Source organism: Miniopterus schreibersii, assembly GCF_964146895.1.
Source record: "Miniopterus schreibersii genome assembly, chromosome: 16".
Classification (NCBI taxonomy): Eukaryota; Metazoa; Chordata; class Mammalia; order Chiroptera; family Miniopteridae; genus Miniopterus; species Miniopterus schreibersii.
Window position 1 is genome coordinate 27,022,977 of NC_138116.1, and position 21,149 is coordinate 27,044,125.

Consider the following 21,149-nt stretch of genomic DNA (forward strand, 5'->3'; position numbering starts at 1 on the left):
GGCAGAGGCACAGGCAGAGGCAGAGGCACAGGCACAGGCACAGGCACAGGCACAGGCAGAGGCACAGGCACAGGCAGAGGCACAGGCACAGGCAGAGGCACAGGCACAGGCACAGGCACAGGCAGAGGCACAGGCACAGGCACAGGCAGAGGCACAGGCACAGGCAGAGGCACAGGCACAGGCACAGGCAGAGGCAGAGGCACAGGCACAGGCAGAGGCAGAGGCACAGGCAAAGGCACAGGCAGAGGCACAGGCACAGGCACAGGCACAGGCAGAGGCACAGGCACAGGCAGAGGCACAGGCACAGGCAGAGGCACAGGCACAGGCACAGGCAGAGGCACAGGCACAGGCAGAGGCACAGGCAGAGGCACAGGCACAGGCAGAGGCACAGGCACAGGCACAGGCACAGGCAGAGGCACAGGCACAGGCAGAGGCACAGGCACAGGCAGAGGCACAGGCACAGGCACAGGCACAGGCAGAGGCACAGGCACAGGCAGAGGCAGAGGCACAGGCACAGGCACAGGCAGAGGCAGAGGCACAGGCAGAGGCACAGGCACAGGCACAGGCACAGGCAGAGGCAGAGGCACAGGCACAGGCAGAGGCACAGGCAGAGGCAGAGGCACAGGCACAGGCAGAGGCACAGGCACAGGCAGAGGCACAGGCACAGGCACAGGCACAGGCAGAGGCACAGGCACAGGCACAGGCACAGGCAGAGGCACAGGCACAGGCACAGGCACAGGCACAGGCACAGGCACAGGCAGAGGAGGCTGGGAGGTTGGCCCGGCCTCACCGGCCCCAGGGACTAAGACAGGTGGTGTGAGCAGAAATGGAGCGTGCAAGGGTATGCGAGGTGGAAACCGAGCTGTACACCCAAAAACAACCTCTCTGAGGACAAAGAAGGAGGCATGAACCAGACAGCAGGGACCCAAATTCATGGCTGAGGACTTGAGTCAGAAAACTAGTCTCAGGGATGGAAAGTAGAGCACAGGGAATACAGTCAATGACATTGTAATAACTATGTATGGGGCCAGGTGGGTACTGGACTTATTGAGGGGATCACTTCAAAAGTTATATAAATGTCTAACCACTATGCTGTGCACTTGAAACTAATATAATATCGAATATCAATTGTAGTTGAAATAAAAAATTTTTAGAGTGAGAATGTAGACTGACAAGTCGAGGTGTGTGGACGGATGGGCAGTCAGGGTGAACCGGAGCCTGAGCGGTTAACCTAGGCGGCAGCCAGCCTCGGTAACATACTCACTGCAAGAGGAGAGAGGGCTCCGCATGAACTGAACTCAACTTCCATTTGTACAGAGGTGACTGGGCATTTTAAAGGAAAAATCAAGGTGGAAGGAGTGGGAATAGAAGGGGCCTGAGCAGTCAGGGAAGTGAAAAGTTACAGAGTGGAAAGGAGAGGCTGGTCCATCTGAGTGTCCGACTGGCGCTTATCCAAGTTAGGCTCCCACCCTCCTGGAAGCGCAGGGAGATGGAGGCCCTATCTTCAGGGGTTGGCAGGAACAAATAGTGAATTCTCTTGGCAGGGACTTTAAGGGGGCGGGGGGCAAGGTCATCCCAGAGATGTAGCTTTAAGCTGTTAGAAACTATGTTAGTGTCTGTTCAGGTCTTTAGAGACCGGTATTGAGGCTTAGTTGGGAAAAGGGCTCAGAGGGGCCTGGCTAGGGTTTGGTCAAGGAGAGAATCTTTGTCGGTCCTTCCTTCTGCGTGTTGTGTGAGTAAACTCTCCCCTCTTACTAGCTGTGAACATGATTTCTTTGACTCTCCAAAGGCAAGTTTTTGACTAGCCGTCCAGGGCAAATCCGACTTTGTGGGTTGTTTACTGTAAGTGCCACACCTGTCGTGGGTGACTTACTCGTGTTGACATCTCTGACCACGTTGCTATCAGCTTGAGGGGAGGAGAGCGGTATTCTCTGAAAGCCGCTGTGCAGCTCCGTCTAGCCACTGGCGATGGCTGGAAAGAAGGAAGCTCTTTGCAGGTTGCTGTCTGTCGTTGGGCCGAGAGATGCACTTATCCCCCCTCTTCTCCTCCATCCCTCACACTGAAGAAATCCCTGGGCGGGCGGGGAGCTGGAGCTGATGGCTTCTAACCACCCTTCAGTCCCCTTCCCTTCCCCATGTGAGGCAGGGGGCTCCCCACCGTGAGTGGGAGCAGAACACATTCCCAGCTTCCCAGGGCAAATTCGTTGTTTGCTTTGAAGTATATTTGCAGAAAAGCAGCCTCATTCATACCCTTATTGCCATGATAATTATAACTAATAATAAGATATTCAGTTAAACATTTTACAGTCTTCAAAGCATTTCCGCATCATCTCATTTGATCATTTCATTCATATTAATAGAGAAATACAAAGACACATCCCGGAGCTAAATCTGATAATGCGTTATGTTTACACGTATATGAAAGAGCATATTCATAGGAAATAAGACTCAAAGGAAATAAGCAAAAGACCCACAGTTGGGGGATTATGAATGATTTACTTTCTTTTCTGGGTTTTTCCTCGTGTTTTATAATGCGGCTTTGTTTGGTTTTTTCATTCGGCAAATGTTTGTTGAACACCTACTATGAGTGAAGTGATGGGGACACAGTGGTGAACACGACAGAGCCAGTGTCTGTCCTCACAGAGCCTGTGTAGTCGTGGTTTCTCTCACAAAGAAAAGATAGTAATCCAATAACTCGAGGCCACATATAACTTGGGGATCGGCCCCCATTTGTACATTTTCGCTCTGCCATTGGTACTGACCTATCCCATCCAGCTGACCCTCGTCCTCAAACACTGTGTTTCATATTTATTTTTTCACATTGTAACATTTCTGAAACCAGGGTTTGTTCCCCAGTCAGTTGTATCTCACAGTTACAATCGGCGGTGCTGTTTCTTTCTTGGTGGCACATAAGATCATGGTGGGTGTCACAGTCTGCGGAGTCTGCATCGTTCCCATTCCAGGATTCCGCTGCCTGGGGTCAAAGCTCAAGGGAGTCTTGAAGAAGGCCAGGAAGGGGAGACAGGACTGTGGGAGCAGAGGGCTCTTTCCTGGAAAGTTGGTGTGAATCGCGTTAGGGAAATTGACTCCTGAGTGAGGGCTCCAAGAGGAACTGGTGACTTAAAGGAATCATGCCATGAATCTTTAAGTAAATGGAAAAGTCCTTTCGCATGGGAAAAACTCATCCCAGCCATGCAAAATTACCCACACACTCCTTTCAATATGTTTTCATTTTATTTTGTAATCCAGACCAAATTGCTTTTTTAAAATATATATATATTTTTTTACATATATATATATATATATACACATATATATATGTTTTTATTGGTTTTTTTAGAGAGAGGGGAAGAGAGAGGGAGCCAGAGATAGAAACATCAATCAGCTGCCTCCTGCACGCCCCCTACAGGGGATCAAGGCCGCAACCCAGGTATGTGCCCTGACTGGGAATGGAACTGATGACCTCTTGGTGCATGGGCCAATGCCACACCAGCTGAATCAAATTGCTTTTTTTGTTTGTTTATTTTACCTTTATTGATTTTAGAGAGAGGAAAGAAGAGGGAGAGAGAGAGAGAGAGAAACATCAATGATGACAGAGTCATTGATTGGCTGCCTCTTGCATGCCCCCAACTGAGGATTAAGCCTAAAACCCAGGCATGTGCCCTGACCGGGAATAGAACCACGATCTCCTGGATCATAGGTCGATACTCAACCACTGAGCCACACCAGCCGGGCCCAAATTGCTTTTTAAATCAGTATTTGCCCTAACCCCAATTAGGCCAAGGTATGCTCCTGCCTTTGTGGACAATGTGAGAAATGCCCCCCCTCCCCCCCCCCAGCTAGCTCAGCTGCTACAGAAGCCCCTGCATGATCCCAAGACCACCACTACCAGAGACAGACATTGGGATAGCATGCTGGGAGCAGAAGCAGAACCCTGAAGGCTCAGACAAAAAGTTACTACTAACTGAGGGCACACTACCTGCCAGGCATTGAGCTGCAGTGACTCTTGTCATGCATATCTTCTTTAGTCCCCCACAACAACCCCAAAAGGAGACTGTTTTACCTCCACAGTCCAGATGACAAAACTAAGTAGTTAAGTAAGAGCTTAAGGTTGCATAGGCAGGGAAGTAGCAGGGCTCAGCTTTGAGCCAGATCTTTCTGTGGAGAGAAAACCAGACTACAACCCTGGGCCTCAGGTTTCCCATCCATAGAATGGGAGGAATGTGTTAAATGACTTCAAAGGGCCTCCAGCATGCACAGCCTGGGAGTCCCTGCCCGTGTCACTCAAGCACACAGCTATTGCCTGGAAGTTTGGCCAATAGCAATTTTATTAATTTATTTATAATAAATATCCTCTGCAGGAGCTAAAATAAATAGCAGCCCTAACTTTAGAAGAGAGGCTCTGGGCATGTGCCTTGTTAGTGCCCCTTCCTCAGTCCCCGCACATAGTGGTCCCATCGCTACCCTGCCTAAAACCCTTAAATTCCCCAGGCTTCCTGTAATCTGCAAAATCCCAGCCCTTTAGAATGGCTTCTGAGACCCTGTTCCCACTGCCCCCTGCCCCCTGCCCCCTCTCCAGCCACACTATCTGCCTGTGGTTGACCAACAGGTGCCCTACATTCCAGAATGGAGACCCATCCACCAAACTCTCCACGCTCTTGGGTGCCTGCCTCGGTGCATCTGCACCCGCTGTTCCTTCTACCCAGAATCCCTTCCTTGTCTGTCTACCTGGCAAAGGCCTCTTCCTATTTCCAAATACTGCTCATAGACCATGGTCTCTAAGAAGACCTTTCTGTCCATCCATATTCCACGTTGTGCATTCATTCAACAAATATTCACTGAACACCTACTGTGTGCTGGCAATATGAAGACAAGCAACACCTGGTCCTGGCCTTGGAGAGCTCATAGGATGAAGTGGGTTCGGGACAATTTTGTCACACTCCTAAAACTTTATAAGACTTGCTTTCCCTGTGTATCACTGCTCCTTCCACCTGCCTCTTAGGAACTTTCTCTTTAGCTTCCATCAGCCTTGTCTCACCATGGACTGACAGCAGCCTGAGAGCAAGGACTGTCTGTCAGATGGTATATTCCCAGTGCCTTGCTTAGATATGAGCTCAGTAAAAGTGCATTGTTGAAAAAATAAACACCCTCTAATGCTCCAGTTTGCACTCTATGCTCAAATAGCACTCCAATGCTCTCCCCGCCTCACCGCCCACCCCTGCCAAAATTCCCATTAGAATCTGCCCTCGCGGCCCTTCCCCCTGAGGCCGTGAAGCCCACCTGTGAGAGATGATGATTTCTGTGTCATTTCTGGCTGCACACGTAGAGACCTGAATCAAACCAAAAGCTTATGAAAGGAGTCAGGGCTAGAGATACAGGTCTGGAAGCCATCTGTGCACAGGAGAGTTGAGGGAACAGATGAGAGGGCCAGGACGGAGCTCTGGAATTGGGGAGGAATTAAATTAGTAAGCAAATATATGTGCAAGTGCAAATCTGAGGCAGTCACGTGGTAGGAGCACCAGACAAGCTGTCTTCGGTATTGACATCACTAGTCAGACTCTTTGCCCCAAAGTTAAGGTGATTACTGATCCTGGTGGGACCCCCCAGTCGTGATTTGATATCAAAAAAGACTTATCATCTCCCACCCCCTGCTCAAAGAGCCTGGCGGAGATTCTTGTTTTCTAAATGTTTATCCATGTAGTCATCAAATATTTTTTTTATCTTCACCCAAGGATATGTTTATTGATTTGAGAGAGAGAGGAAAGCGGAGAGAGAGAGCACAAGAGAGACAGAAAAACATCATGTGAGAGAGAAACATCTATCTGTTGCCTCCCACACTCACCCCAACTGGGAATTGAACCCCCACTCTAGGTATGTGTCCTGACCAGGAATCGAACTTGCAACCTTTTGGTGTTTGGGACAACACTCCAACCAATTGAGCCATCCGGCTAGGGCTCATCAAATATTTAAACCACCACCTTGCCCTTGCCTGTGCTTTTTGGTAGGCCTGAGAATAAATCTGGAGAACCTGGCTGTGGTTGGCACACCAGCTTCATGGTCCAGGAAATTCTCTGGAAAATGTGGCCCTGGGTTTACATTTGAGGGTGTCAGAAACACCTTGGGGAGTCCAGGTTGGAAATCACTACTCAGAGGCATCTCATTCTCACCAGGAACCATTTCCACTACCAGTTTGGAAGCACTGGGTATGAGAAGGATTTTAATTCCATAGCCTGGACTCTGTGTTGGTTCCTCATTTGAGCTGTATCCTAAGTGCCATGAGAACGCCCATTGTCACACGCACCCTGCCTGGAGCAGCTGCCCTCTAGCATATTCAGGCTGTAAATGAAGACAAACACTAACACTTGTGTCCTGTTGGCCTCAGTTAGGTCATTGGCAGGATGTCTGAGGCCAGCTGGCTCCTGCAGAAGCCTAAGTCTTTGCCTTTGACATAGGTTGACCAGATTTCCAACATTCGGAGGGAATCCCTCTGTGGCTCACCACCAGAAACAGTATCCCCCACCCCAAGCAAAAAGGCCCAACTGTTGGGTGGGGTGCCCCCTGCCCGCCTTGGACAGCTCCCTCAAGCTCCCAAACACATCTTCCCGAGTGCCTTTCACAAGAGACGGCTCATTTGTCAATCTGACAGCCGAATACATGATCCTTAATATCTGCGTTTCCATGGGCCCTTTAGAAATGGAGGTTTGCCCTGTTGTTGTTGTTGTTGTTGTTGTTTTCAAGGCAAGGGAGAGAATTTGTTATGCGTGCCTTCAGCAATTTTCAAACTGCCAAAGCAGGAGCCTCATAAACACAGCAGCGTTCAACTCTGCTCCAGAAAGCACCAGGAAGGCATCAGACGGCAGAATAGCCCACTGTGAGGCCATTCGCTCCATGATCAGCAGAGAACATTGTTTCCCATCAACAGATGAAAATAAAAATCAATTAGACATCTACCAGCTTAGCCACTTCATCACTTGTTGCCATTCAGCCTCTTAACTAGAAATATCTTCAGATCCCCACATGGTTTTACCAATAGTCAGATTTTCACCATTTTTTCCCTACCCAATGAGAACTTGATTTTAGCAGGGGGAGGTGATGGCAAGGACTGGAGGAGGGAGAAAGAAACAGTCGATCGCCTAGGGTGAGCCGGCGCGCTCAGCTCTGTTGGGGAGTCCACACGCAGCGAGCTCAAGTCTAGGAGGCAGCATTGCCCCATCCTGCCCCCCTCTGCCTTGAGCCCCTCCCTCTCCTTTCCTTGCAACAAAGAGTCTCCAAAGAGTTTTCTAGACTTACTTGTCTCTACCTCTCTTTCCGTTCCCAGCCACCTCTAGCATGCCATTGAAACTTTTCTTTGTCAAGGTCAGCCATGAAGTCTTTGTGACTAACCCCAATCTGTTGGTAAGAACGCAGCTCCCTCCTCAGCCCTCAGCCCACTGAGACTCGAAGCCTCATGTGGGCTCGACCGCCCCCTCCCTGTGGCACATGTCTCCACCCCGCTCTGGGTTTCTTCTCGCCTCTCCACCCATTCCTCCGAGTCCCCTTCCTAAGCAGTTCTTTCTCTGATCACCCCTGAGATGACAGGCACTCCAGGATGCTGTTTCTGTCATCTCCCAGTCTGCAATGTCCTTGAGTGAGTTCGGCCTTGACCGTGACTTTCAGATTGCCACCCCAAGCCCAGAGCTCTTTCCTGTGCTCTAGACCCAGCAGTCCGGGAGCTGCCAGGCGCCTCCTCTCCGATTTCCATGGGCATCTCAAATGAACAGTCTAAACTGGGCTCCTTTTCTTCCTGTGACCCCCATCTGCACCCTAAAATTGCTGCTTCCCTTAGATTCCCCAACCCTGTGAATGGCCTGCATACAAATCTGCATTCATTAGATGTGTGTGACCTTGTGCCTCAGTCTCCTCACCTGTGAAATGGGAATAATGATCCTTCCATTCAGCGAGTGACCGGAGGACTGAGTGAGTTAACGAATTCATGTAGAACAGCTCTTGGCATATAGTAAGCGCTCAGTAAATGCCTAGCTATTATTACCCCTCACCCCGGGCACTACTTGAACTCAGTCCATGGTTCCTCACCTGGGTAAGAACAGCAGTTGCTTTGCTGGTTTCCCTGCTGCCCACCTTGCCCCTCTCCGATGCAGTCAGTGCACCAACATGCTCTTCCTAAAACACAGATCCGAGCATGTCCCCCCTCATTACCTACGGGGTGAAGCCCAGGAATGCCCGCATGGGTGGTTCTGCTCGGGCCCCTGCCTACCTTTTCTGCCCCTCTCTGCCCACTCCCCGCCTCCCACACAGGCACCGGCTTTCCTGAGCTGCGTGCAGTCATTCCCGAGCATCCCGCATGCCCCTCCCTCTCTCTCCCTGTGCCAACAACGCCCTCCCCACCCATCCTTTATCTAGTTCACACAAGCCTTTGAGACTCGGCTCAGATGTTACCTCCTCCAGAAGGCCATCCTAGAGTATTCTGTGTGACTCGCTCGCCTAAAATTTATGCACGGTGATCATCTGTTTATTTACCCGTCCTCCCTACCAGCTTGTGAGCTTTGAAGATATGACCCTATCTTATTTCTGGGTTTTATACCTCAGCATTTACACCTAGAAGATGCTTGACAAACTGTATTAAGTGGAATGAATAAATAAACAAACGTGTGAGGGAGAGAGAAGGAGCCTCGTTTATCATGTCACTCTCCTGCTTGATGCACAGCACTGCCTTTCCCAACCCAGAGAATAAAGTCCAAATGCCACATCCTGGCTCCAGCTCTCACCTTTCCCAGAGGTTACACCCCACTGCTCTTCAGCGGCCCCCTCTGCTCCACCCACTGCCCCCCCCCAGGCCTGGAGCCTTCCTGCCCTGTTCCTGATCATTTCCTGCTGACTCATTTATTTTCGAGCATCTACTATGTGCCAGGCACTGTGGTAGGCACGAGGGAGTCATCGGCGAACAGGACTGACCTGGTTCTCAGAGCTTACAGTCCAGCAGGAGAGGCAGGCATCGATCATAGAGTAAGAGCTATATGTGTCTATATAATGTGCCCCAGCACAGTATACTGTAAATTTCTTAGGGGAAAATACTAGGTCCTACAATGCTTAGATGGATGGATAGAATGTTGTAGAATGATCTCTGAGGGCTATGTTCAATAACTTACAGTCCATTTAAGCTCTACTTAGCCTTCAGATATGAGTTAAACAGTCTTTAACACTAGGATCTAAAAAATAAAAATAAAAATCCCTTTACTGAGCGCATAAAATAAAAAAGGGTAAGCCGTAAATTATAGTAACTGCCAGGGCAGCCCCAGTCTGGTCCAAGGTGGGTGCCCACGCTCACCAGCATCCATCAGGGCGGGACTTCTCCTGGACCCTCTCTGCACTAACTGGCATCAGACGCCAGTTGCTTATCTCTCAACAGCTTGTTTCCTCCTCAAACCCAGGCAGTAGAGAGGAGGCCCACTGTCCATTCACTCATCAACTTTATCTTACTCGGGGGACAAGTTAATAAATCAGAACATTCTTTGGTTGGGTCCTGCGGCCCAGTACCGCATTCTCTTTTGATTCATGAGCAGCTCACTATCTGAACTCTGAACAGTGCGGCCTTGGATTCCGATGGGTTTGTTTATAATAAGGGATAAAAAATTATCTGTAGAGGACATTTCCGTATGCAGCTGAAAGCTGTTTCATCTTTTTTCCTGCCAGCCGGGAAGGTTAATCACAAACAAGTCTTTTAGAAATATGCCCTGGACAGTTTTGCTCAGTGGTTAGAGTGTCAGCCCTTGGACTGAAGGGCCGCAGGTTGGGTTCCGGTCAAGGTTTGGTACCTGGGTTGCAGGCTCAATCCCACATGAGGGAGACTCTCAAGTCGATGTGTTTCTCTCTCTCCCTTCCTCTCTTCCACTCTCTCTAAAAAAAAAAAAAAGGAAAAAATATCCTCTGGCTGGGATTAACCAAAATTTTTTTAAAAAAGAAATATCAACATGACTGAAAGATGAATGAATGAATGTGAACGGTCCTGCTGACTGTCACACTGCCTTGGCAAGGGCACAGGAAAGGGGCCTGGTAAGACATCTCTTTTCTATTTCCCCCCTTCTCCTTCACGCTTGAAAACAACTGCTGCCCAGGGATAGCGAAGTCCCTCCATTTGTTTCTGTTGTGACAAACTGGCTGGACAGCCCCAGTAATCATCCACTGTGCGCTAGTAAATCTTAGTGCTAATCTGTTACACTGCTCTATCCCCAAAGTATCTCTGGTCTCTCACCTACTGAGATCTCTCTCGCTTTCTCTCTCTCTTTTTTTAGCCAGCCAACTATGAATGCATGTTTATCTAATAACACAAGTTATTGGCATGTCTTGCCCTATGCAATGAGAGTATGCCCTTTGAAAGAAAAGATTCCAAAAAAGCCAGCACAGAAATTAATGCTGTGAATGAATGAATGAATGAATGAATGAATGAATGAATGAATTGCAGATTTAATCAACAGTTAATGGATTGCAACAAACCCTGCAGCAGATCTTATGGTGGAACAAAAAATCATTCTCAAATGGGAGTCCTTGCTCCTTGATTTATCTGCTTTATGTTTTGAGATAGCACTCAGAGTCCTTAAAATGGGACCTTTGACTCAGTTGGGTGGCAAAGGACAGGAAGATGGCATTTAGCCAAGGTCTATAGGGAGAGGCAAGAGGACTGTAAAAGGAACACGCAGAAGGGGCGTGAGATCCCAGCAAATAAGCCCTCCCTCTCTGGAGAGGGCAAATGAGACAGCTGCTGAGGGAGTGTAAACTGGGAGAGCCTTCGGGCTAGAGAGATGGGTGGGGACCTGGGAGGATCCATTAAAATACAAAAGCACACATCTGCTTCAGTCCGACAATTTCACTCCTTGGAATCTGTTCTAAAAGAAATACTTACTTACAAATGTACCCCAAGAAGCACAAAGATCTTTCCTGCAGCTCTGCTTGTGAGAGCAAAAATTTAGAAACAACTTAAATATTCGTCAATAGGGAATGATTAAATAGAAGAGGGCAAACGCGTATGAATCCCCCCACCTCCCTGCAACAGGTAAACCAGCTTAGAAAGACCTGGAGGTCCCTTGGGGACATTTTCCAAGATATACTAGTAAGTAAAAAAAAAAAGCAAATTCCAGAACAATGCATACAGTGTAATCCCATTTGTGTTAAAAATACACATTAAACTAAGAGATATATTTATTAAATGCTCATGTATGCACAGTAGCCACAGAAAACTTCCAGAGAGGAGCATGCCATACTGAGAGCTGCTTGGAGAAAAGGAACAGAATTGAGGGTGCAAGATTTTTTATTTTTCTGGATCCCTGGAATGAATGTGTGTATTTATATGTATTAATTGTGCAGATTTTTAAGGATATGCATAATGCAGCTATTGACAAATATGTTTTATTGTTGGACCCAACATCTAACAGACGGACAAGCTCACGTAAGGGTGGGGGGCCTGCTCCCTCCAGCCAGGGACAGCTCCTCCCCAAGCTGGTCCTGCAATGCCTTCCCCAGGGACATCCTCCCCCAAACCCTGCTTCTGCTCCCAGCACGAGCAGAGGCCACAGGGAAAGGCCTGCAGCTCTGAAGGTTCCCTTTTAGGAAAAGCAACTTTTGTAAATATTTTTTTTCTGTGTTTGTAGTTAGTTTTTTTTTAAAGGCACCCCTCCCCCCCAGTCTTGGGCAACAGTGTACAGTTCCCAAGGACCGTTGAAGAGCGCAGTGCCCGGCACCGCTTCTGACTTCCACCCGTGTGGGGTGGATTTATCAGCTCAGCGGGCTGGATGAGCTTGAATGAGATTGGATTGGGTTGATTAGGTTGGATTAGATCCACAGCTGTCCTTAACCACTCCATTGCTCCTAAAATGAGCAAGCCTCTTCCCTAACTCAATGCCCTCGGTACTGCGCTGCGTCACAGGGATGTCCAGGCTCTCAGTTTTAGTCCCTGCTCTCAGCTCAACAGCACCTCCCTGCCCCACTATAAAGACTTTGGTTGCCAACCTTCCAGGTCTTTTACTTGTTGTGTGTCTGTCCCTGACACTGAGACTTGCTCCTCTGCAGGAGGGCTCCATCATTCCTTATGCCTCAACTCTCAGGACCCCCCGTGTGATGGTGGTGATCCGTGGGCACCATTGGCCAGCTACCTAATCCAGGCTGCCTCATCACTCCTGCCTTCAAGACAGGCTTTCCTGTGCCCATCTTAAAGGTGGAGAAACTAAGGCTTAGTAGCTCAGAGACACAATTCAAACCCAGACCTTTCAGCTTCCAAAGCCTGTGTTCTTTCCACCATCCCACCCTTTGTCTGAGCTCACAGGCCACCAAAGAGGCCGGGGCCTTCTGACAGCTGTGTGCGACAGAATTCCTGGTAACCGAGAGGAAAGAAGACCCTCAATGAAAGAGAATCCATTTCAGAGCTCCCCAACTTTCTAATGCCAACTCCCCTTCAAATGTGATTGACGTGGCTTTATTTTACAAGCTTTTAAGAAGCCGCTTAGTGATAGCAACTTACTTCTTGATGGGTAGCAAACATTTTTATTATTATGGCAATTCCCCCAGGCTCACCCATTCCTTCAGTGGGTCCTAGTAGAAATGAGGATGAGTGACTGTTGAAATTTTCCAAGGAAACACACTGCCATTCTGTCCACACACCATGGCAACGGTCAAAAACCACAGGATTGTACCATACACGACACGCCTCCCTGCAGCCCAGGGGCCCTCCTGGGACTGCGTCCATTGTGGCCCTGCTCTTCCACATGTTTTCTAGCAGCAAACTGGATTGTTTTTCCTATTCCCAGCAGGGAAATCCGTTTGTCTTCACAATCCCGAATGAAAGCTGAGCTCCCTGCCCGCGGCCTGGCTGTGAGGGGGAGGAAGCAGCAAGCCCAGCCCAGGAGTGGAAGACAGGGCCCTGGTTAGCGCCCTGGCCCTGCCGGCTGCTCCCCATGTAGCCACAGGCAGCTCACTATCCCTCTCCGGGCCTCCGACTCCCTACCTGTCAAGCGGACTAATAATGCCTATTTATCTCACTTGGCTCTTGAGAGAATCAGATTTGCTAATGACTGTGTAAGTGCTTCCGTCGTGAAGTGGCTCCATCACTCTTTTCTGGATGGAGAGGCGATGCCACATGGTGGCCCGGGCATCCCTGACTCAGGCCTGCTCTTTGCCTGGGAAGAGCATTGAGCCCCTGGTATTAAAGTGAGCCTGGCGCTGGCATGGCTTGGACGGCTGGTGGCAGCAGAGGCCCTGACTCCTGCTTCTAGTCAAGAACCAGTGACAGAGTGGGTTTATTCTCTCACACAAAACTACCACAAAAAGCCAGACAAGATATATGAAACAATAGTTTTCAAGAGTGAATATTAGAAGGCAAAAAATGAGGGAAAGGGGAAACGGAGAGCAAGGTGGACCCGACAGACCACACACAGCAGGACTGTAGGCTTAATAATCACATAAAATGGAAATGGTCTCAGCGCGACAAAGGGCAGATTGTCAGGCAATAAAAAAGCAAGTCCCAACACTGCGCTGGCTACCAAGGCCATGCACTTTAAGTATAAGATACAAAGAGGTCAAAGGAAAGGATGGACTCGTATATGACATCTTTGCACCGCCCAAAAGAAAGTGCGAATGGCTATCCTCACGACGAAGTAGATTTCAGAGCCGATAACATCCCCACGAATAAAGAAGGTCATTACATACAGCGAAAGGGCCAGTTCATCAAGAAGACAAAACAACCCTAAACATTTATGCACCTAATGGCAAAGCTGCAAAAATACGTAAAGCAAAAACTGATAGAACTGCAAAGAGAAGTAGACAAAGCCACAATGACAGCTGGGGATTTCAAACCTCTCTCTCAATAATTGTTGTTAGCACAAGTAGACAGAAAACCAGCAAGGAAACAGAAGATTTGAACCACGCTGTCAACCAACCTAATGGACATTTACACCCCCTGCAGAAATGGCAAAACGCACATTCTTTTCAAGTACGCAAAGGACATTTGCCAAAATAGACCCTATTCTGGGCCACAGATTTCAATAAAGCTAAAAGGGTTCAAAGTTATGCTGACTAGGTTCACTGGTCAAAATGGAATTAAATTAGAAATCAGTCACAGACAGATATAAAAATCCCCAAATATGCGGAAGCTAAATAACATACTTCTAAGTAATCCACGGGTGAAAGAAGACATCCAAAGACAAATTAGAAAGCATTTCAAGCTGAGGAAAAATGAAAATTTGTGGGTGCCACTAGAGCAGTACTAAAAAGGAAATTTATAAAATTGAACACCTATATTAAAAAAAATAAAGTCTCAAATCAATGACCTCAGCTTCCACATTAGGAAACGAGAGAAAGAAAAGCAAATTACACCAAAAGTAAGCTCAAGAAAGGAAATAATTAAGTTCAGAACAGGGGTCAATGAAATATAAAAACAGAGAAAAACAATGACGCCAAAGAAATTGTTTGATACAATTAATAAAATTGATTAACCTCTAGCTAAAGTGATCAAGAGAAAAACACAAGGGGTCAACATTAGGAAGGAGAGAGTATAGAATCTACAGATATAAAAGGGGTAATTCGAGAAAATTTAATAACTGTATGCCAATAAATTCAACAGCTTAGGGCCGGATGGTGGCCTGCAATGACTCAAATCCGCAATCCCTCCCTGCAGCTTCTAGGCGCTGCGTCTAGGGTGGCCAACCACCCTCCCCCCAGGTGCCACCTGCCTGTGCTCCGAGTTGTCTTTCTAACCCTCGTGGCTCACCAAAAATAAGTCCCCAACTCTAGTTCTTTACTAATTAAGCCATTGCCTTTCTGAGAGAGAAGGGCACAGTGAAAAGACTGGCAGGCAGTGTTCCCAGGGCCCAGAGGAAACCCTGACGGACGGATGGCCCTGTGTCCTGGCCTGGCGGGGAAGGACCTGGGGAGACAGAGCCCGTCTGTTGGGAGGTGGGAGGTGACTCAGTGTGTGCTTCAGCGTCCCCACCGCTGTGGCTTCCCCATCAAGGGCCTTAATCTCTCAGGCCCCCTCTGTCAAAGGCCAAGGCCAAGCATTCCCGCCTCAGGGAGCTGTTGTGAAGGTTAAATGCTTTCAAAATCTGATGCAGAGCTTTTTTCGTTTTTCATTTTACTCCACTTTTTTCTTTCCACTGCCTAGCCCAATCTTCCTCCCAGTTCTGTTTCTCTCCTTAGCTTGTTATGTCGCGTGAGGCTGATGTTAGTGGCACAGAAACCGTTTCCTTGGCGCGATTTCTCGCACATGGTAGACAGTTTGTAAACATACATGGATGAATGAACACACATTTGCTCAGACCCGTCAGGTAAGGCCGGACGTTGCCCCCGACCCTGCTCCCGGTATATCGTTGGAGTAAGAATTCATTCAGTCGTTTTCACTAGAGGTGGAGCCCTTACCATGTGCCATTAATTTTAGTAAACTAAACCCCAAATGACCATGTCCATTAAGTAGGGTGGGTCCCCATTTCCCATCTGAGAAACGAACACTGAGAGGACTTACCCACAGCCCTTGGAAGTGACTGGGCCCTGAACCAAGCCCAGGCCCTTCTCTAAGTCCACGCTCCTGACCACTCCCTGCAGCGCCACCAAAGGATCTGCCATCTTTCCCTTCAGAATCACACACATGCATCGCCGTACGTTCGGAAAAGACAGAAAAATACAAAGCATGAAAGCTTAACCGCCAAAGACATCCTGAGTTTAATGCTTTGGAATGTTCTTTCAGATTTATTTTTCTGCCTATAGATTTCATGGATTTGGGTTTTGTTGTTGTGGGGTGTTCATTGTTGTGGGTTTTTTTGTTTTAGAGCCATAATTATACAGCAGCAATTTTCAACCGGTGTGCCGCAAGAATGTTTAAAATATGCAGGGGAGCTGACCTCTTTTCCCTGAGATTGTCAAATAAAAAAATGACAACAGCCAACACAACTATTCTGGTGTGAATGAATCAGAATTATACCTTTTTTTGGTCATATTAGCAAAAAATAAAGTTCTTGGTGTGCTACAGAATTTTAGTAATTAGCTTATGTGCCATGAGGTGAAAAGGTCGCTGTCATATGGTGTAAGCAGGTGTGTGTCCTCACTAACAAGTTGTTGAAAGCATTTCTCCTGGTCCTTACCTGCGCTCCGTAGCCACCATTTGAATGGCTGCGTAACATTTGTATCAAGTGGACGTGTCATAATTTACCTGTCGACCCCCCCTCTGGTGTTGAACGCTTGAGTGGCTTTATCTGTTTTTGCTGTTGTAACTAATACTCCGCTGAACATCTTTGTGCGCAGAGCTTGAAGATCATTTTTTAGGCTAATATTCATTCTCTCCTTAGTGTGGTTTTTAGAAGCATAAGATTACTGGGGTCAAGGGAAATCAGCATTTGCAAGGTTCTTGAAAAATATTTTCCCAAAGATTTTCATGTCAAAAAGGAAAGAGAGTAGGCGACCAAAGGAAGATAGATGGTGACTAGACAGCTGACAGCCACAGACAAGAAAAAGCAGGGAAGCTTTATCATGGACTGGGTTATGTCAGAGAGAAGCTATAGCGGGAATCAAAAAGGCGTTCTCTTACTTCTCAGGAGGGAAAGAACAGATATAAATACTGCATGTGGGTAAGTCAAATAAAGATATTTTCAATCACTCTAAAAGCACAACAGGTATGCTTGCTAAAAAAAAAAAAAAAATGACACATGGAAATACACTCTCATTTATCAATCCTCCCAGCCTTTCCCAGCCTGCCACAGCTCTGTGCTTCAAGGAAGGAGCACGATTCCAACGTGAGGTCTGTCCCCAGCAGCTCTGTGACCCGCTGGCCTCCCTGTACTTGGATTGCAGGCCTGCCTGACTTACCTCCCAGGGGTTATTATGAGGATAAATTAGCTCATGTTAATGAAAGTCTTTTGTAAAATTTCAATCACTTCTGATGTGCTGGTGAAAAATTAATTTCCTAGTAATTATCATGCATAATACAAGGACCGTCGTGGCTCTGCAGAAGGCATCCCAGAATCGTTCCTCAAAATGTTTTAATATGCCGATGAACTTTATGTAGTTCTGTTAAAATAGACTTATATCGCCCGGCCTGGCGTTGCTCAGCGGTTGAGCGTCGACCTAGGATCCAGGCAATTGGGGTTCGATTCCCAGTCAGGGCACATGCCCGGGTCGCGGTCCCGGTCCCCAGCAGGGCGTGCAAGAGGCAGCTGGTCAATGACTCTCTCATCATTGATGTTTCTGTCTTTCTCCCTCCCTCTCCCTTCCTCTCTCTGAAATCAATAAAGATATTTTTTTTAAAAAAAATAGGCTTATATCAATTGATCAAAGTGAGGCAGGCTCAATTTTACTGGAAGACTCATTGTATAAAGCAAAGCACAACGACTTCTTTCTGAATCTGGACAGGTACAGCCTCTGTCTGTCCCTTGCCCCCCATTCCAATGCCAGATAAGACTGTGCTGCCTCGAGTGCCCCCTGGAGCTGAGCTGCTCGCATCTGTGTGACCAGGCTGCTTAACCACACTGAGGATCGCAGCCACAATCTTGCCAGAGCCCCCAACCCTGAGCCAGCCCTGGAGGCCGGGCACAGACACCAGAGCCTCCATTCAGTTCCACCAAACACCACGGAGCCCCACTGCTTGAAAATGATCTTCCTTCCACTCTCCAGAGGCTTATTCCAGAAAGGTGTCTGGTTCCTCCGACCAGCAAGATCTTAGAAGACCCTGGGGTTTGGCTGTCAGTGGTTACAGCGCAGCCGGCCCTGCCAGGAGCACACTTGGGGCCGCATTTTAAACGTCCACGCCTCTTCCACCTTGGCTTCCAGCTGCCATGCTCGCGTCCACCTCCATGGGCAGGTAGGGAAACAACAGGTGCGTAGAGCTGGAAAGATGCTAAAGGTCATCTAGTTCTTCCTCCTGATTTACAGTTGAGATATCAGGGTCCAAAATTCCCCCCATCACCTCAGTATTGAGAATGAAGTTTTCCAAAGCTGGTCTCTCTCTAACTTCAGTGTGTCAGAAGCAGATAGGAAGGAAATTAAATGCACATTCCTAGGCCCAACACACACACCTATGTCAGACTTTCGGAAGGTGGGGCCCAGGAATCTGCCTTTCTAACAAGCCCCTCCAGGAATGCAGGTGCACCCCAAAGTTGGAAAACTCTGAATGGTGAGAAGGACCAGAAGACCCACTGCCATTCGATGGCCAGAGCCCCAGTGATGCTGCTGGCAGCCCTGGCTTGGTTCCTCCCTGGTACTGCTTGCACTCCCGGCACCCCCTTACACACACGCACCAGCACGCTCACACTGGGCTGTTGCCGTGGAGGTGAGTGCACAGGCGAGTTCCACATTCAGGCGGACTGAGCACTGTGGCCTGGGCCTCTCGGCGGATGGTCAGCGGCCTTGGGAGAGGCGCTCTGCTTCGGAGGGAAACCCTGGGCAGCCGCGGCGGGCTGCAAACACACCCACCTCCTTCCAGTGCCCGCGGCTCACCTGCCTGAAGACACCAGCTCAACAGGGTGTTTCATTTCTGCCTAATTTAACAGCTCATCCTTCCCATTAATTTCTTCCTCAGGGCAGTCTCTGACGGGGACTACATCGCTTTCTGATGAGCCATTCCATGGTCAGTAAACTTTATAGAGCAGCCCAGGCCACCCAGCCCTGGACAGCCAGCCCCTGATCCTGGGGATGGCAGGCCCTCTGACATGGGAGCATAGGGAACTTGGAGACAGATAGATGGCCCCTAACATGGCCCCAGGGCTAGGAAATAAGGCCTGTGAGCCCTGGTGATGTGCCCATTTCACCAAAAGAGGCTGAATTCCGTCTGGGGAGCTGGGAAGGGGTTAGACTCCCCACTCTGAGTTGTCAAGAATGGTAATCAGGCAACAGCATCGAACATGTTCATGTTCAACTTGAGGTCTTTTTACTTGAACTCCTTCCAAGCTCTACTGTTAATTTCTGCATGGATTTTCCAAGAGAGAGTGAATCTCTCTTTCTCTCTCTCTTTATCTCTCTCTCTCTCTCTCTCACACACACACACACACACAGCTGTGTGCTTATGCAGTCTGTTGCCTGCAGGAAAGGCTCACTGGGACAGGCTAGTTCAAGCTTTGAATGAGGAATTCAGCGATAACCCAGAGACCCGAAGCCTAATCCCACCTCTGCAGTCAACCGCATGACCCCAGGCAAATCACTTGGCTTTTCTGGACCTCAGTTTTCCCCTCTGTCAAATAGGCTGGACTGGATCTCAACCTAGCTACAGGGTTAGAATCCTCTAGGCAGCTTTTGAAAAATATGCATATTTGGGCCCTATGCCAGAACAAAAGCATCCTAATCGCAGATGAGCCCAGGGCAGCTGTGGTTTATTCAGGTTCCCCAGGGATTCTGACCCAGTGTGGGCTGAGCACCACTGCCCTGGGTGATCCAGTTCTGCTTTTCAGTTGATTCCACCATTTGTCATGGAGGAGACAAGACGGAGAGAAACGGTGGAATAGCCCCTTCTCTTCTAATTCCCATGAAGCGAGGCCAAGGGCGGAACGGCTGACACTGCGCCATCTGGGATTCAATTACCCTTAGGAGTTTCCCGAATAGAAAGAAAAGAGTGCTCTGAATATAAAATTAGGCAACGGAAGCCCTGGGCTTGAGGTTTCTTAGCAGAAGTACCCTGCCAAGGGACAAGAAGGGATCCTTCCCCACAGGGTGCCGCCTGAGCTCTGGATGAGCTGGGGATCTCGGAGGCCCCATGGCCATGCAGCGATCACAAGGACATCCCCCTGCTTTGCCCTGGGGCCCACGATGCTGTCAGAGCACAGTCTTAGGCCTCCCCAGCAGTGAAACTGCACGAAGTCCTGGTTCAGCCTCTTGCTGGCCACGTGCACACCCCAGGCAAGTCCTTCCTCTCTACACCTCACATTTTCCTTAGTAAAAGGGGGAGGGTGGAGTTCAACCGATGTCTTGTTCCAGCAATTCTAAGTCACACATTTAACATCTCCGACAGTGTGATGGGTTTCACAGTTGATGGCCTCTCGTCATTAATTGGCTGGATACCTTTTTTCCCAGCGATATACAAAATAATGGTGCATCTTACACAGGTTAGCATCTGGGGAATAGTTAGCAAACAACGGGGAAAATATAGGAACATCTCTGGCCCCTCCCAACTCAAACATCCTAAAAATTCCATGATTCCAAGACTCTGTGCCTTCACTCAGATCATCTTTACCTTCCAAGTGTATATTCATCAAGCCCGATGCAGGGGCACTGATTTTAATTAGTTTTTTTGCTATTCAGTGCTACTCTCCATGGGCCAGGAACATCAGCAAGACCGAACATCAGAAACACCAGAAATGCAGCCAGGAATGGTCAGAAATTCAGTCTCAGACCCTACTCCAGGCCTGCTGATCAGAACCTACATGTCCTCAGGATCCCCAGGTGATTCTAGGCACAGTAAAGTTCACACGTGCACTCTGCCAAACACACACACATACACACACACACACACACACACACACAGCCAGATCCTCACTATAGGTAAGAACCTGCGTGGGGCTCCGTTTCATTTCCTGCTTGTATATGCTGTGGAGAGCAGTTTGTGTAAACTCTCTACCCCCCTGAGGGGACAGAGGCACAAACTGTTCCTTTAAGAGCCAGAGGTGGGGCAGGTGCATAATCGCAGCTGAAGCCACGCCCTTTTAGACTGGGCCTGGGCAGGTGCCAGCAGCAGGCCCCGCTCCCCCTCACTGACCATGTGACACCTGCTCTGCCCCTCTCCTCCTGGGCCTTGCCCTTGGAATTCTCCTTGACCCTCCCTCGCCCGAAGAGCCCATCACTTCACTGGCTCCACGACGGCCAGTCTAGTCTTGGCTGCTCCTCTCTGCCCCTGGACTTCAACTTTAAGCCTGTCTTTCCCATTTTCCTTGTGCTCTTCTTATTTCCAGCTGAGCCCGCCATCCAGCCATCCATGAATCTGGCAAATATTTACTGAGCATCTTCACAACCTGGGAATCCACAGATGCCTAACACGTGGGCCTACCTATGGGGAGCTCAGAGTCTGGTGGAGCTGGGCAGCCAATATGTGAACCACTAATGCCTTGTAGTAAGTGCTAGGAGAGGAACAGCAGGGGGTGCTGTGGGAGTCCAGAGGACAGATCCTTACTCAACCTAGGGGTCAGGGAAGGCTG

General features: G+C 48.7%; 1 protein-coding gene across 2 annotated transcripts in view; it reads left to right on the forward strand.

The window, feature by feature from the left end:
- ASIC2 (acid sensing ion channel subunit 2) overlaps window positions 1–21,149 on the forward strand; it is a gene marked incomplete at its 5' end in the record, with an annotated part of 830,294 nt that overhangs the window by 775,793 nt on the left and 33,352 nt on the right. The gene's annotated exons all lie outside the window — the stretch shown is intronic.